The sequence below is a fragment of the Rhinopithecus bieti genome, unplaced genomic scaffold (assembly GCF_001698545.2).
Source record: "Rhinopithecus bieti isolate Rb0 unplaced genomic scaffold, ASM169854v2 scaffold_28846, whole genome shotgun sequence".
In the NCBI taxonomy this organism is placed as follows: domain Eukaryota; kingdom Metazoa; phylum Chordata; class Mammalia; order Primates; family Cercopithecidae; genus Rhinopithecus; species Rhinopithecus bieti.
In genome coordinates this window covers 520623-539293 of record NW_016813231.1, presented here as the reverse complement: position 1 = coordinate 539293, position 18671 = coordinate 520623, and the positions used below count along the sequence as shown (strand labels likewise).

The following is an 18671-nucleotide window of genomic DNA, read 5'->3' as shown; positions in this document are numbered from 1 at the left end:
AAAAAAGGAAAAAAAAAAAAACCAGAAATAACTTCATATAGAGTTGTGCTCAAATGTAGAATTTTCTGCCTTTTAACTAGCTGACTTTGGGCAAGTTACTTCACTTTTTTGATCTTTACTTTTCCACCACTTAACAAACATTTATTATTTATTGAGTTGAGACTTGAAATTTACTCTTAAAATAAGAAGAACCTAATGTTTTCAGTTATATTATTATCAAGACAAAAAAAGCAAAACAACAAAAAATACTTAGTGATATAACCTTGTAAAAATCTATTAAGGTTTAATCAAACTATTTTAATTTTTTTCCAAAGTATCAAGCTGAAAATTCAACACGAAGCTGGGGCCTTTCATCTCCACATATTTTTCTTTAATTTTTTTTATTTCAATAGCTTTGGGTTCATCGATTTTAAATGCTTGTCTATAACTACAGATTTCAAATTGATGACATTTGTGTATTACTTAGGCTACATGTATGTTGTTATTAAGAAAGGAAAATACAGTAATTTCTGTTATAATTTTTATCTCATTTCTAATAACAGTTCATACATTTGATACACTAAATCATGTCCTGTTTTTATTTTGTTATAGTTGAAGCTATTCAATGATCTGTAAGGCTTTCTTCCAACTTGCTAGAGCACATTTAAAAAATGTCAATCCCAGAAGGCATGCTATTGAATTTCTCAGCAGAAGTCATTGCTTTGTAACAGGTTCTTTAGGAGATTATTCTTCACGGGCCAGGATGTGCCCATCTCATAGCAGTTCTGCTGTAGAACATAATGTTCTGATAAGACTGTATGTAGATGCCGCTAAAGATCTGTTTTTAGATCTTTTTTATACCAGGAAGGATATAACTTCTCTGTCTAGGTCAACCAAAGCACCAGCTGTTTTGGGAAGATGTATGTCCCTGGTTAGGCATGGAAAGCATTACTATTTATGTTAGAGATCGGTGATACCTGTGTACTTCATGAAAACTCTGTGAAACAATCAAGACAAATGCAGAGAATGACTTGTTTTTCTTCTTTACTTTAAGTAGTGTTATTCTGCTTCCTTTGTTTTACAGGTATAACAAAAAGTAAAAATAATTATCCATCAAGTGATATATTAATGTATTTTCCCTCAAAAGGAGAAGTTTTGTATGTGAGAGCTATGCATAAAAATAATTAAAATGGAAATTTTACTAAAACCCCCAAAGTGAGGATGACTGGGACCATGGGATAGCTTCATAGTAATAAAGACCCTTCTTTGCAAATGCCTCTTCACAGAGAACAATTGGCATGTGATACTAATGACTATGAGGGGACCACAGAATCATGAACTTTTTGCCAGATCCTTCATTGGAAGGCTTCGAAAGTAAATTAAGTCACTTTGGTCACTAGCTCTGGGAATTGTTATCCCAGATACGAATAAAAAGCAATACAACCTTTGAAAACTTGCTGTCTCTTGGAGCCTGTTTCCTCATCTTTCTAAATAAGAAGGAATAATAAACTACTTTCTTAAGTTATAATGATATTATAGAAATAAATAGGCCGGGCGCGGTGGCTCAAGCCTGTAATCCCAGCACTTTGGGAGGCCGAGACGGGCGGATCACAAGGTCAGGAGATCGAGACCATACTGGCTAACCTGGTGAAACCCCGTCTCTACTAAAAAATACAAAAAACTAGCCGGGTGAGGTGGCAGGCGCCTGTAGTCCCAGCTACTCGGGAGGCTGAGGCAGGAGAATGGCGTAAACCCGGGAGGCGGAGCTTGCAGTGAGCTGAGATCTGGCCACTGCACTCCAGCCTGGGCGACAGAGTGAGACTCCGTCTCAAAAAAAAAAAAAAAAAAAAAAAAAGAAATAAATATTTATAAAGTGCTTTGATGGAGAACAAAGGAAGATGCTATGAAATGCCAACTACTGGTATTATTTAATCACATTCAGTATCTAAATCAGAAAGATTAAATAATGGGTGGCATAATAACTATTCTGCTTCATCTCAGTAATTTTTGTGAACTGTTGATTAGTATGTTTTTAATTCATACGAATTTAGCTATTACAGTCCGCTCTTGAACAATGGTGGATGGGGGAAGGGATGGGGTGCTAACTCCCACATGGTTGAAAATCTATGTATAACTTTTGACTTCCCCAAAACTTAACTACTAATAGCCTACCACTGACTAGAATCTTTACCAATAACAGAAAGTCAATTAACACATTTTTTATGTTATATGTATTATATACTGTATTCTTAGAATAAAGTAAACTAGAGAAAAGAAAATCATAAGGAAGATAAAAATACATTTGCAGTACTGTACTGCTTTTATTGATCCCATAAGTTTATGTCATCTGCTTACAAGTTGACTCCTTTGTCTGAAATGGTGGGCAACTGCAGCTGCAGACTTCAATCTATGATACATATCAAGCGATTCAACCTTTTCTTGTAATGTCATGACTTTTCTCTGCTTCTTGGGACCACTTCTAGCATCACTAGTAGCATTTTGTATGGGTTCAATGGTGTAATTCAATGTTTACAGTATTGCACTAAACAGGATGAAAAATACATGAAAACCACAAGAGATCACTTTTTACTGTGACAGCAATTTACCGGAGAGACAAACTGCTCATTTGGAGATATCAGCGTCACACTGCGCTTTAAGTGGATCCTCATGGCACTTGAGCTCACCGTAATAGCAACTGAAGGTGGCTACAAAATTACTACAGTGGTATATACAGTATGTACTATAGTTAATCTTACACAGTTATGATTGAATACTGCAGCTTTACATTTGTTTACATTTCTCACTACAACAAATGGTGCCATGTATGGTCTGTAAATGTTTCTGTGCATTAGTTTTGATAAATTTTAACTTTTTGTAATACATTTGTGTATATTTTATGGTAGCAAATGATAAAATCGGCTACTATCTACATATATTTTATGCATTCATGACATACCTAACTTTTTCTTATTGTTTTGATACTTTTTACTACATAGTTCATCTGCAAGTTTTTTCAAATTGTCACAAATCTCCAAAATTTTCCAATATATTTATTTTAAAATTCATGCATAAGTGGACCCACGCAGTTCAAACCCCTGTTGTTCAAGGGTCAACTGTAATGGTTTCATTTGCTTAGATAGAAAACAAAGCTCCTTACAAAGCTACATAAAGTCATGACTTGAAGGATTGCTACAAATCTTTTTGAGTTCTGTTTCCCAAAGAGATTCTTGGTTCAAATTAATGGTATGTTTGTATCTTTATGCCACTACAACTATTTTAAACAGAAAGTAGGTTTAATGCTAAACCTATTTTTATTTCTTGTATTTCAGAATTTAGTTTATACATTAAATTTAAAGCATTTGAACTTGCTAAAATGAAGATATATCATTATTATTTCTAAGTCCATCCATTCAGTCTTCCTAGTGGGTTAATGATATAAATGTAATCTAGTAGCATGAATAAGATTGGACAATCCCCGCAAAGAATATTGAGCAAAAAGCTCATGATGCCTGATTACTAAAATTCCAGAGAGTGTTAGACTATTAAATTTAAAAAATTTCAATAAGTATTAAAAATAAAAATAAAATGATTTATTAATAAAGTATTATTTATTTTAAAATTATTTACTTAACTGATTCATTTTAAAAACTGTGGAAGTAATAAGTATTTATTTGATCATACACAAACATTGCAGCAGCATGCAGAATAGGAAGCAAACATTTCCTATCCCACGTAGTAAATACACTTGAACATGAATGTTGGCACTTGGTATGTATAATTCTGTAGGAAACAGCTTGAGGCAGAGATAGTGGGCTGTTTCTAATATTTTTCCCCCTTTTCTACTGTTTTAGAACTTTCAGTGGGGCATATATAACGCCCAGAATAAAGACTTCATTTCCCAGCCTGCTTTGTATCTTTTTATGGCCACATAACTAAGTCATGGACAGTGGATTGCTAACAGAAGTATTCTGTACCAATTTCAAGAAACATTTTTTTTCAAAGACAAATGACATGTGTTCTCTGCTCCCCTTTTCTTCATTTGTTCCTCTGTCCTGCTGCCTGAAATGTGAGTAGTTCCTTGGACCATAAGCATGAGAGTTGTATCTTACAGAAGAGCTGATAATGACCTAGATCTCTCAGGACATCACGGGCCAGAACCACCAGGGCAGTCTTGGCTTTTTTACTTCCAGACCAATAGATGAAAAAGACAAAGTTCTGTATTGTTTAAATCACACATTCTATTTTTTCCACATTTGCAACCCATGCTAATCTTCACTAATAGAGAGTTCTGAAGATTTTGGATATATGCAAATGTAATTTAAATTTTTGACATGTGCTTCTAAATATTCCTTAAAAAATTATTTTACTTCATACTTTACTAAGAGGTCTATGCAAATGCTTTCCCCTCATAAGCTATTATGAGGATTTAAAATATTGTCTGAATAGGTTATTAATATTCACTCTTTTTTGGTTTCTGCCCTTTTCATTTTATTTTCTTATCTTGCCCTACATTTTTATTGTTCTCTCTCTAGATTCTCTACTTTTGTTTCTACCTCTGTTGTGACTTTTTTGTCTCTAGCTTCTTTCTTAGCTTTCTCTTTCCTCCAAAGGGCAGATTGGAGTATTATTTTTTCTCTTCCTGAGGATACGCCACCTTGGATCTACTCCCTGGGGCTGGTTCCAGGGGTCTTAAAATCTGAAAAGGGTTTAAGCACACTCAGTAATTGTATTCTTGATGAACTGTGAACCACCACTATTGTGACATTTATGTATATCCTTCAAATTTCCAAAATTTAGATTGCTTATGAAAAATACATACACACAAAATGATAAAAAAATAGCATCTAGAGCTTGTTACCACCAATTTGTACAAAGCAGGCCTTTGTGAAACTTAGGAAATCATTCTATTTTTAAAAGAGAGTATTATATGCAACTATTTTCTCTATTAATAATTGTGAGTCTTCCATTGTTTGTTATAGTGAAGGAGACTTTTTTTTTCTTTCTGTTCCTTCCAGAGCAAGGCTAACTCTTAGGCAGTGTGCCAGAGTCAGCCTAAGTAGACTTTTGACTGCTTTCTTTACCCTGGTCTTTCCAGCAGTAATTCTCCATGTGACATTGTTAGTGTCTAACTCTCTCCAGCAATCCCAAGTTGTCATACCCACAACCTTATCTTAAAGAACAGTCCACACACATTTTCTTACCCATAGGTCATCTTCATTTGTCTGCTTAAACTTGACGTGCTGGCCACAGTTGGTTTCTCCAAGGTTTACACCTGATCCTAAGGCAGCCATCTGGACTTGCCATGGTTACTGAGGCAACAGGTTCAAGGGCTTGATAAAAGGAGTCATGTAAGGATTACTCAATTGCATTTTAAAAGTCTGAATGGCACACACTCATAGACACACACACACACACAGACACATTCAAGGCACTGGGTAAAGGGAACTCCTAGAAGGAAAGGAATAAGGATGCCTCATGTGATAGCAAGAAGGAGACTGGAGAGAGGATACTAACCATGGCAGGGGAAGTAGACACAGTGTAGGGGAAACAGACACGAGATAAGCTGCCACAGGTGTGCTTTAGTGGAAGTACTAAGCAGAGGATGAGAATGGATGGGTAAGACATCAGAACTTCTGTGATCTTAAAAAAATTTTCAGTTTTTCAAGAGTCCAGCTATGTACCTTTTGAAAATGTTTTTTGTCTCATCTTCTTCCTTTTGTCCTTATAATAAATCCTACCTAGTCAGGTAAATTGGCATATCTTTCTCATCATAATTGGAAAGGGCCTATTTTTAATGTCCCTGTTTGTATCTGATTAAGCTTGTTACAGAATATATTACCAGTTTTTTCTGTTGGACTAGCTTTTTTCTCTTGCTTCATTAGGAAACAGTTTCATATTCCTCAGATTCGAGGTAATGATTCTGTCTCCTCAGTTCTGTGGTCTTACTAAAGGACTGTGCTAGGAGAAGAACAAGCAAAAATTGGACACCAAATGGTTTCAAGGCTTGGTAGTTACTTGTTCATTGTTTATTGTGTCACTGGTCTTTATTTAGTTGTTCTAGACATTCTGCCTACTCTCACCTACACAATTTTTATTTTTCTCTTTATGGATTGTTCTCATTGGCTTATAAACATATTATTCATCACATCTGAATAAAACTCTTCTTGATTTCACTTTCCCCATTACTGCCACATCATTTCTTTGCTTTTCTTGGCAAATTGAAAGCATTGACTATTTTTATTATTTCCAGTTCTCCTTCCATTCTCCCTTAATCTCACTACAATCCAGGTTTTCTTGTTTCCATCACTCCACTAAAACTGCTCTCAATAAAGGCATCAGTAACTTCCACATTGCTAAATCCTGTGGTTAATTTTCAGTCTGTACTTTATTTGACTTAGCAGCATCACATGACGCAGTTAATTCACCTGGCTTCTGCAAACACTTGATTTCCCTCCTTCATTTCCTGCTTACTCAAATTTTCTGCTTTCTCCCCTTCTTTGCAATCTTTTAATCATGGGAAAGTTCTGTTCTTAGTTCTTTTTTCTGCCAAAGAGAGAATAGAGTTGTTGTGTTGTGAAAATGCCATGTCAACAATTCAGTTCCCATTAGATTATTCTTTTAATCCAAACAGTGCAGAAGAATGGAAAGTGAGCTCCCCACCCTGGGCCCTTGGTCCCACTCTTTGTAGTCTTAAAGTGTGGATGTTCAGCAGAAATTTACCATAAATTGATGGATAGTAGCCAATACTTGCTGTGCTCTCACAGTCATTTTGGATATGCACAGAGCAGCAACATATTTGAGTTGCTCAATGTGCTTGTTTGCAGCTGGGCTTGCTCTACCTTCTTGTTCCAGCTCTTCTACTGGAAACAAGAGCCCTTTTCAGGGTCTATTTAGTGCCACGTTTTCCTCATTTTTGTGTTTTGGAGGTAACTTTACTGTTTAAAGTGGTCCCAAGCATAGTGGTAGAGTGCAGCCTAGTGATCCTAGTCATAGGAAGTCTCTGATGTGCCTCATGGAGAAAATAAATGCGTTAAACTTAGATTAGACATGAGTTCCACTCCTGTTAGCCGTGAGTTCAGTGTTAATGACTCAACGATGTATATTCAATAAGGCGCTTTACACAGAAACACATGTAAAAGAAGGCTGTATATTGACCTGTCAGTTGATAAAATGGTGGTGACCTGACACTAGCAGAAATCTAGCCCTAGGGGCGATTTATTCAGTATTTCTGCTAGGAGCAATGATTTAATATTTGCCAATTCAATGTTTCTGGAGACTTTACAGATCATAAGTACTGAGAATGAGAATCAATTGTATTTGCAAATTCGATAGTAACAAATTGACTTCTGAGATGTCTGTAATAATTTATACTCTAACAATCTATGAAGGGCTATTTGCTTATTCCTTCACTAACAGTGTGTATTAGAAAATGTTAAGTCTTTGTCAGATAGGTTAAAAAGTGTATTACTCTTATTTTAATTTATATATCTTTATGCATATTTATACATATGCATGTGTGTGCACATGTGTATGTGTGTGTGTGAGTGAGAGAGACAGAGAGAAAGGTTTGCTCGTATCTTTTCCCCATATTAAAAATTGGGTCCTTGGTGTTTTTCCTCATAGATTTATGAAAGCACTTTATATATTGAAGAAATTTACCCTTTACTATATTGGTTGAAAATTTTTTTTCTCAATTTGTCATTTGTCTTTCAACTTTAAGGTTTTTTTGACCATTAAAAACTCTTTATAACACTATATAAAAAGTTTTGAGATACAGCTGGAGATTATGGTGGACAGGAGGCAGGACTAGATTGCAGCCACTTGAACAGACAAAACAGCATGTGAAGGCTCACATCATGAAGTTTTGCTCCAGAATGACTGCAGGAATACATTAGGAAAGCCAAGAGAACCCACAGAGCCTCTGAAGGAAGCAGACTGCTCCTGCAGGACCCAGGAAACACCCCAAATACTGTGAGTGCTCAAACTGTGGAAGTGGGAAAGGGAGATCATCTGCCCCCAAACACAAACCCCCACTGGGGAACCCTAAGGTCTAGATTACAGGAGAAGATTCTTACCTTACCTGGAGCTGAGTCAATTTAGAGAACTGAGAGAAATACAGGGGTACAGGAAGCAGTGGGAAAATCCCTGTGGGCTTGCTGGGTCCCCTAGAAGGCCCTTTCTGCCTCACCTCACAAGGGTCCTTGAGGAGGGCTGCCAGAGGCACTGGGAAAAGGCCACAGGGAGAAGGAAACCTCCAGCTGAACTTTGTAACAATTTGAACCAATCAAGAAGTCTCCTGGCCAGAACTCTGGGAAGGGCGTGAATCTGGTGTGCAGACTCCACAGGCAGGGGAAGAAGGAACACCCTACTTACTTTTGCAGGTGGGAGGTGGGTAGCCTGGGGCAAGTTCCTGCTTGCCACTACCTGGAAACAGACTTGGTGCTGTTGTGGGGGGTGGGCATGGTGGGAGTGAGACTAGCCCTTTGGGTTACTTGGGAGCTGAGCTGGGTGAGGCCTGTGAGTGCCAGCTTTTCCCCACTTCCCTGACAACCTGCATGACGCTGCAGAGGCAGTCATAATCCTCCTAAGAACATAACTCTATTGACCTGGGAATCACACATCCATCCTCCATAGCAATTGCAGCAAGACCCACCCAAGTAGAGTCTGAACTCACACACGCCTAGTCCTGTCCCCACCTAACGGTCTTTCCCTCACCACCCTGGTAATTGAAGACAAAGGGCATATACTCTTGGGAGTTCTAGGGCTCCACCCACTGCCTCTTCCTCCCATACTACCACAGCTGATGCTCTCTTGAAAGTGCTACCTCCTGGCAGGAGGCCAACCAGCACAAAAATAGTCCGCTAATCAAAGCTAAGGACCCTCACAGAGTCCATTATACCCCCTGCCACCTCCACTGGAGCAAGTTCCAGTATCCATGGCTGAGAGACCCACAGATGTTTCACATCACAGGACTCTGTGTGGACAACCCCCAGTACCAGCCCAGAGCCTGGTAGCCTTGCTAGGTGGCTAGATGCAGAAGAGAGATAACAATCTCTACAGCTTGGCTCTCAGGAAGCCACATCTCTAGGAAAAGGGTGAGAGTACTACATCAAGGAAACACCCTATGGGACAAAAGGAACCTTGAGCCCTAGACTTTCCCCCTGACAAAGCCTACCCAAATGAGAAGGAGCCAGAAAACCAGCTCTGGTAATATGACAAAACAAGGTTCTTTACACCCCCCAAAAATCACACTAGCTCACCAGCAATGGATCCAAACCAAGAAGAAATCCCTGATCTACCTGAAAAAAAAAATTCAGAAGGTTAGTTATTAAGCAAATCAGGAAGGCATCAGAGAAAGGGGAAGCCCAATGTAAGGAAATCCAAAAAATGATACAAGAAGTGAAGGGAGAAATAGTCAATGAAGTATACAGCATAAATAAAAAAAAATCAAAACTTCAGGAAACAATGAACGCACTTATAGAAATGCAAAATGCTCTGGAAAGTCTCAGCAATAGAAATGAATAAGCAGAAGAAAAAACTTCAGAGCTTGAAGACAAAGTTTTCAAAGTAACCCAATTCAACAAAGACAAAGGAAAAAGAGTAAGAAAACATGAACAAAGCCTCCAAGAAATCTGGGAATATTTTAAATGACCAAACCTAAGAATAATCAGCATTCCTGAGAAAGATGAGAAATGTAAAAGTATGGAAAATACTTTTGGGGAATAATTGAGGAAAATTTCCCTGGCTTAGCTAGAGAACTAGACATCCAAATACAAGAAGCTCAAAGAATACCTGGGAAATTCATCACAAAAAGATCATCACCTAGGCACACTGTCATCAGATTATCTAAAGGTAAGATGAAAAAAAGAATCTTAAGAGCTATCAGGCAAAATCACCCAATAACCTGTAAAGAAAAACCTATCAGTTTAACAGCAAATTTCTTAGCAGAAACCCTACTAGCTAGAAGGAATTGAGGCCCTATCTTCAGTCTCCTCAAAGAAAACAATTCTCAGCCAAGAATTTTGTACCAAGCGAAACTAAGCTTCATAAATGAAGGAAAGATATAGTTTTTCTCAGACAAATGCTGAGAGAATTTGTCACTACCAAACCAGCACTACAAGAACTCCTAAAAGGAACTCTAAATCTTGAAACAAATCCTGGAAACACACCAAAGCAGATCTTCTTTAAGGCATAAATCTCATAGGACCTATAAAACAAAAATACAATTTATAAAACCCCAAAAAACAGGAAACCAAGGTATTCGGGCAACAAATAGCATGATGAATGGAATGGTACTTCACATCTCAATACCAATGTTGAATGTAAATGGCCTAAATGCTCCACTTAAAAGACACAGATTGCAGAACGGAAAAGAATTCACCAACCAACAATTTGCTGCCTTCAAGAGACACATCTAACACATAAGGACTCACATAAACTTAAGATAAAGGGATGGAAAAAGACATTCCATGCAAATGGACACCAAAAATGAGCAGGCGTAGCTATTCTTTTATCAGACAAAACAAAGTTTAAAGCAACAACTGTTAAAAAAGACAAAGAGAGGGTCATTATATAATGATAAAAGGCCTTGTCCAACAGGAAAATATCACAATCCTTAATATACACCTAACACTGGAGCTCCCAAATGTATAAAACAATTAATAATAGACTTAAAAATGAGATAGACAGCAACACAATAATAGTGGGGGACTTCAATACTCCACTGACACCACTAGACAGGTCATCAAGACACAAAGTCAACAAAGAAACAGTGGATTTAAACTATACCCTGGAATAAATGGACTTAACAGATATTTACAGAATATTCTAACAAACAACTGCAGAATATACATTCTATTCAACAGCATATGGAACTTTCTTCAAGGTAGATCATATGATAGGCCACAAACAAGCCTCAATAAATTTGAGAAAATTAAAATTATATCAAGCACACTGTCAGACCACAGTGGAATAAAACTGAGAATCAACTATAAATGGAACCTCCAAAACCATGCAAGTACATGGAAATTAATAACCTACTTCTGATCATTGGGTCAAAAACAAAATCAGGAGGGAAATTAAAAAATTCTTTGAACTGAATGACAGTGGTGACACAACCTATCAAAACCTCTGGGATACAGCAAAAGTGGTACTATGAGGAAAGTTTATAGCCCTAAACACCTTCATCAAAATGTCTGAAGGAGTATAGACAATCTAAAGTCATACCTCAAAGAACTAAAGAAACAAGAACAAACCCAAACCCAGCAGAATAAAGGAAATAACTAAGATCAGAGCAGAAGTAAATGAAATGGAAACAAACAAACAAATATACAAAAGATAAGTAAAACAAAAAGCTGGTTCTTTGAAAAGATAAATAAAATAAATTGAAAGATCATTAGCAAGATTAACCAGGAAAAGAAGAGAGAAAATTCAAATAAGCTCAGTTAGAAATGAAATGAGAGATATTAGAACTGACACCACAGAAATACAAAACGTCATTCAACCTTTATGTGCATAAACTAGAAAACCTAGAGGAGATGGATAAATTCCTGGAAAGATACAACTGTCCTAGCTTAAATCAGGAAGAATCAGATACTCTGAACAGACCAATAACAAGCAATGAGATTAAATGGTAATAAAAAAATTACCAACATAAAAAAGTCCAGACCCAGATGGTTAACAGCAGAATTCTACCAGACATTCAAAGAAGAATTGGTACCAATCCTATTGACACTATGCCACAAGATAAAGAAAGAGGGAACCCTACCTAAATCATTCTATGAAGCTAGTATAACGCTAATACCAAAATCAGGAAAAAACATAACCGAAAAATAAAACTACAGACCAATTTCTCTGATGAACATAGATGCTAAAATCCTTAACAAAATACTAGGTAACCAAATCCAATAACATATCAAAAAGATAATCCACCATGATCAAGTGGATTTCACACCAGGGATGCAGGGATGGTTTAACATACGCAAGTCAATAAATGTGATACACCACATAAACTGAATCAACAACAAAAATTACAGGACCATTTCAATAGAAGCAGAAAAAGCATTTGACAAAATTCATCATCCCTTTATGAGTAAAATTCTCAGCAAAATCTGCATACAAGGGACATACCTCAATGTAATAAAAGCCATCTATGACAAACCCACAGCCAACATAATACTGAATGGGGAAAAGTTGAAAGAATTTCCTCTGAGAACTGGAACAAGACAAGGATGTTCACTCTCACCACTCTTCTTCAACACAGTACTGGAAGTTCTAGCCAGAGCAGTCAGGAAAGAGAAACAAATAAAGGGCATCCAAATCAGTAAAGAGGAAGTCAAACTGTCGCTGTTTGCTGATAATATGATTGTTTACCTAGAAAACCCTAAAGACTCCTCCAGAAAGCTCCTAGAACTGATAAAAGAATTCAGCAAAGTTTCTGGATACAGAATTAATGTACATAAATCAGTAGCTCTTCTATACACCAACAACAACCAAACTGAGAATCAAATCAAGAACTCAACCCCTTTTATAATAGTTGCATAAAACAAAACAAAACAAAAACTTAGAAATATACCTAACCAACGAGGTGAAAGACCTCTATAAGGAAAGCTACAAAACACTGCTGAACGAAATTATAGACAACACAAACATATGAAAACATGTCCTATGCTCATGGATAGGTAGAATCAATACCGTGAAAATGACCATAATGCCAAAAGCAATCTACAAATTCAATGCAATTTCCATCAAAATATCACCATCATTCTTCACAGAATTAGAAAAAACAACCCTAAAATTCATATGGAACTAAAAAAGAGTCCTCATAGCTAAAGCAAATCTGGACTAGCTAAAACAGAACTGGAGGCATCACATTACCTGATTTCAGACTATACTCTAAGGCCATAGTCATCAAAACAGCATGGTCCTGGCATAAAAATAGGCACATAGACCAATGGAACAGAATAGAGAACTCAGAAATAAACCCAAATACTTACAGCCAACTCATCTTTGACAAAGCAAACAAAACACAAAGTGGGGAAAAGACACTCTATTCAACAAATGGGGTGGGATAATTGGCAAGCCACATGTAGGAGAATGAAATTGAATTCTCATCTCTCACCTTATACAAAAATCAACTCAAGATGGATCAAGGACTTAATTCTAAGACATGAAACTATAAAATTCTAGAAGATAACATTGGAAAAACCCATGTAGACATTGGCTTAGGCAAGGATTTCATGACCAGGAACCCATAGCAAATGCAATAAAAACAAAGACAAATAGCTGGGACTTAATTAAACTAAAGAGCTTTTGCATAGCAAAAGAACAGTCAGCTGAGTAAACAGACAACCCACAGAGTGGGAGAAAATCTTTACAATCTATACATCTGGCAAATGACTAATATCCAGAATCTATGATGAACTCAAACAAATATTAGCAAGAAAAAAAATCCCATCAAAAAATGGGCTAAGAACATGAATAAACAATTATCAAAAGAAGATATAAAAATGGCCAACAAACATATGAAAAAATGCTCAACATCACTAATGATTATGGGAATGTAAATTAAAAACCACAATGAGATACCACCTTACTACTCCAAGAATGGCCATAATAAAAAAATTAAAAAAATAGATGTTTGCATGGATGTAGTGAATATGGAACACTTCTACACTGCTGGTGGGAATGTAAAATAGTACAATCACTATGGAAAACAATGTGGAGATTCCTTAAAAAAGTAAAAATATATCCATTTGATCCAGCAATCCCACTACTGGGTATCTACCCAGAGGAAAAGAAGTCATTATATGAAAAAGAGATTCGCACATGCATGTTTATAGCGGCACAATTTGCAATTACAAAAACGTGGAACCAACCCAAATGCCCACTAATCAATGAGTGTATACAGAAACTGTGACACACACACATATATATGTCCCATATATATGGGTATATACCTATATAAATTTTGGGTATATAGCTATATATGTGTGACAGATATATATGTCACATGTATATATGTCACAGTTTATATATATATACACACAATGGAATACTACCCAGCCATGAAAAGAAAGGAATTAATGGCATTCACAGCGACCTGGATGAGACTGGAGACTATTATTTTAAGTGAAGTAACTAAGGAATGGAAAAACAAACATCATATGTTCTCACTCATATGTGGGAGCTAAGCTATGAGAATGCAAAGGCATAAGAAAGATACAATGGACTTTGGGGACTCAGGGAGAAAGAGAGGGAAGGAGGTGAGGAATGAAAAACCACAAGTTGGGTGCAGTTTATACTGCTCAGGTGAAGGTTGTACCAAAATCTCACAAATCACCACTAAAGAACTTACTCATGTAAGTAAACACAACCTGTTCCCCAATAACCTATGGAAATAAAACAATTAATAAAAAAGTTTCTATAGAGTAGAATTTATCAGTCTTTTCCTTTCTGGTTTTGAGCTTTGATTAGAAAAACCTTCTCTCTATGTGAAAATAATTTTTTAAATATATTTTACTTTTTTAGATATTTTAATTTTTTATTTTGTGTATATACATAGGTGTGTATATTTCTGGGGTACATGAGATATTTTGATACAGGAATACAATGCATAATAACATCAAGATAAATAAGATATCCATTACCTGAAACAATTATGCTTTCTTTAGTTACAAAGAATCCAGTTATAATCTTTTAGTTATTTAAAAATGTACACTAAATTATTGTTGACTGTAAGCACTCTGTTGCAATATCAAATACTAGATCTTATTCTATCTAATTATATTTTTGTACCCATTAACCATCCCCACTCCTCCATTACCACCATTCCCAGCCTCTGGTAACCATCATTCTGTTTTCTATCTCTGTAAGTTCAGATGTTTGAATTTTTAGTTCCTACAAATTAGTGAGATCATATAACTTTTCTCTTTCTGTGCTTGGTTTATTTCACTTAACATAATGACCTGTAGTTCCATCCATGGTGTTGTAAATGACAGGATCTCATTCTTTTTATGACTGAATAGTACTTCATGGCATATATGTACTACATTTCCCTATCCATTCATCTGTTTATGGACAAATAGGTTGTTTCCAAATCTTGACTATTGTGAATAGTGCGGCAATAAACAAGGGAGTGAAGATATCTCTTTGATACACCGATTTCCTTTCTTTTGGGTGTATACCTAGCCGTGAAATACCATATATAGTTCCATTTTTAGTTTTTTGAGGACCCTCCAATCTGTTCTCCATAGTGGTTGTACCCATTTACATTCCTACCAACAGTGTGTTATGGGGGTTCCCTTTTCTCCACATCTTCACCAGCATTTGTTATCACCTATCTTTTGGATAAAAGTAATTTTAATTTGGGTGAAATGATCTCATGGTAGTTTTGATTTACATTTTTCTGACAATCAGTGTTGTTGAGCACCTTTCCATATGCGTGTTTGCCATTTATATGTCTTCTTCTGAGAAATGGCTATTCAGATATTTGCCTATTTTAAAGTCAGATTATTAGATTTCTTCCTATAGAGTTGAGCTCCTTATATATTCTGATTATTAATCCCTTGTCAGATGGATAGTGTGCAAAGATATTCTCATATTCTGTGGGTCATCTCTTCACTTAGTTGATTTTATCCTTTGCTGTGAAAAAGGTATTGCTCAAGTAATCTTTGTCCTGAAGAGTTTTTCCAACATTTTCTTTTTTCTCTTTTCTTGCTCTAATATAACCTGGTGGCTTTTCTTTTTTTCTTTTGCCAGAGTCTCACTTTGTTGCCCAGGCTGGAGTGCAGTGGCATGATCTCAGCTCACTGCAACCTCTGTCTCTCAGGTTCAAGTGATTCTTGTGCCTCAGCCTCCTGAGTACCTGGGATTACAGGCATGTGCCACTATGCTTGGCTAACTTCTGTATTTTTAGTAGAGATGGATGGAGTTTTGCCATGTTGGTCAGATTGATTTTGAACTCCTGACCTCAAGTGATCCGCCTGCGTTAGCCTCCGAAAGTGCTGGGATTACAGGTGTGAGCCACCATGCCCGGGCCCCAAGTTTTCCTTTAGCAGTTTCATAGTTTGAAGTCTTAGACTTAAGTCTTTAATCTATTTTGATTTGAGTTTTGTATATTATGAGGGAGAGGTTTTAGTTTCAGTCTTCCACATATGGATATGCAGTTTTCCCAGTATTATTTATTGAAGAGATTCTCTTTCTGCCAATGAACGTTCTTGGCACCTTTGTCAAAATGAGTTCGCTGTAGATGTATGGATTTGTTTTTGGGCTCTCTGTTCTGTTCTATTGGTCTATATGTTTGTTTTTACATGATTAGTATGCTGTTTTGGTTACTATAGCATTGTAATATAATTTGAAGTCAGGTCATGTGATCCTTCCAGTTTTGTTCTTTTTGCTCAGGACAGCATTAGCCATGCTAGGTCTTTTTTGGTTCTATCTGCATTTTAGGATTTTCTGTTTCTGTGAAGACTATCTTTGGTATTTTGATAGAGACTGCATTGAATCTGTAGTTTCCTTTGAGTAGGATGGACATTTTAATATGGATTTTTCCAATACATGAACATTGGAAAGAAAAGAACATCCTTTTCTTTCCAATTTTTTTTTTTTTTTTTGAGACGGAGTCTCGCTCTGTCGCCCAGGCTGGAGTGCAGTGGCCGGATCTCAGCTCACTGCAAACTCCGCCTCCTGGGTTTACCCCATTCTCCTGCCTCAGCCTCCCGAGTAGCTGGGATTACAGGCGCCCGCCACCTCGCCCGGCTAGGTTTTTTTTTGTATTTTTTTAATAGAGACGGGGTTTCACCTTGTTAGCCAGGATGAGTCTCGATCTCCTGACCTCGTGATCTGCCAGCCTCGGCCTCCCAAAGTCCTGGGATTACAGGCTTGAGCCACCGCGCCCGGCCTCTTTCCAATTTTTTATGTCCTCTTCAATTTCTTTCATCAATATTTTATAGTTTTCATTGTAGAGATATTTAACTTATTTGGTTAAATCAACTCCTAGGTGCTTAATTTTATTTGTAGCTATTTTAAAAATGGGATTACTTCCTCAATTTCTGTTTTCAGATTGTTCACTGTTAGCATATAGAAATACTACTGATTTTTGTATGTTGATCTTGTATTCTGCAACTTTACTGAATATGTTGTTAGTTCTAATAGATTTTTGGTGGAGTCTTTAGTTTTTTCCAAATATAAGATCATGTCATCTGCAAAAAAGGATAATTTTACTTCTTCCTTTGCAATTTGGATGCCTTCTTTCTCATGTCTAATTGTTTTACTTAGGACTTCCAGTACTACATTGAATAACAGTGGTGAAAGTGGGCATCCTTGTCATGTTCCAGATCTAGAGGAAAGGCTTTCAGTTTTTCCCCCATTCAGTATGATATATATGGCTTTGATTGTGTTAAGGTATGTTTCTTTTCTACTCAGTTTTTTGAGGGTTTTTATCATGAAGGGATGTCAAATTTTATCAAATGTTAAATGCTTTTCAGCATTAATGTAAATGATAATATGGTTGTTGTCCTTCATCCTGTTGATATGATGTGTCATGTTGATTGATTTGCATATGTTGAACCATCCTTGCATCCCAGGTATAAGTCCCACCTGGTAATTACAAACAATCATTTTAATATGTTGTTGAATTTGGCGTGCTTGGATTTTTTTGAGGATTTTTGCATCAATGTTCATTGGACATTCTGGCCTGTAGTTTTCTTTTTTTTTTTGATGTGTCTTTGATTTTAGTATCAGGGAAATACTGACTTCATTCAATGAGTTTTCAAGTATTTCCTCCTCCTGTATTTTTTGGATTAGTTTGAGTAGGATTGATATTAGTTCTTCTTCAAATGTTTGATAAAACTCAGTAGCAATGCTATTGGGTCCTGGGCTTTTCTTTTTTGGGAGGTTTTTAATATGGCTTTGATCTTATCACTTGTTATTGGTATGTTCTTGTTTTGGATTTCCTCATGGTTCAATTGTGATAGATTGTATGTATCTAGAAATTCATCATTTTTGCTGAAGTTTTCCAATTTATTGGCATATAGTTATTCATAGTAGCCTCTAATGATCTTCTGAATTTCTGCAATATTGGTTATAATGTCAACTTTTTAAATCCTTGATTTTCTTTATTTGGGTCTTCTTTTTTCTTAGTTTGGCTTTTGTTGCATTGCTTTTGGTGTTTTAGACATGAAGTCTTGGCCCATGTTTATGTCCTGAATGGTACTTTGTTCTTCCTGCTTAGGATTGTCTTGGCAATGTGGGCTCTTTTTTGGTTCCATATGAACTTTAAAGTAATTTTTTCCAATTCTGTGAAGAAAGTCATTGGTAGCTTGATGGGGACGGCGTTGAATCTATAAATCACCTTGGGCAGTATGGCCATTTTCACCATATTGATTCTTCCTATTCATGAGCATGGAATGTTCTTCCATTTGTTTGTGTCCTCTTTTATATTGTTGAGCAGTGGTTTGCAGTTCTCCTTGAAGAGGTCCTTCACATCCCTTGTAAGTTGGATTTCTAGGTATTTTATTCTCTTTGAAGCAATTGTGAATGGGAGTTTACTCATGATTTGGCTCTCTGTCTGTTATTGGTGTATAAGAATGCCTGTGATTCTCAGCCCAAAATCCCCTTAAGCTGATAAGCAACTTCAGCAGAGTCTCAGAATTCAAAATCAATGTGCAAAAATCACAAGCATGGGGAAAGGA

At 36.5% G+C, this 18671-nt stretch overlaps 1 pseudogene; it reads right to left on the bottom strand.

The window, feature by feature from the left end:
- LOC108512572 (SURP and G-patch domain-containing protein 1 pseudogene) overlaps positions 1-18671 on the bottom strand; it is a 118375-nt pseudogene that overhangs the window by 84807 nt on the left and 14897 nt on the right.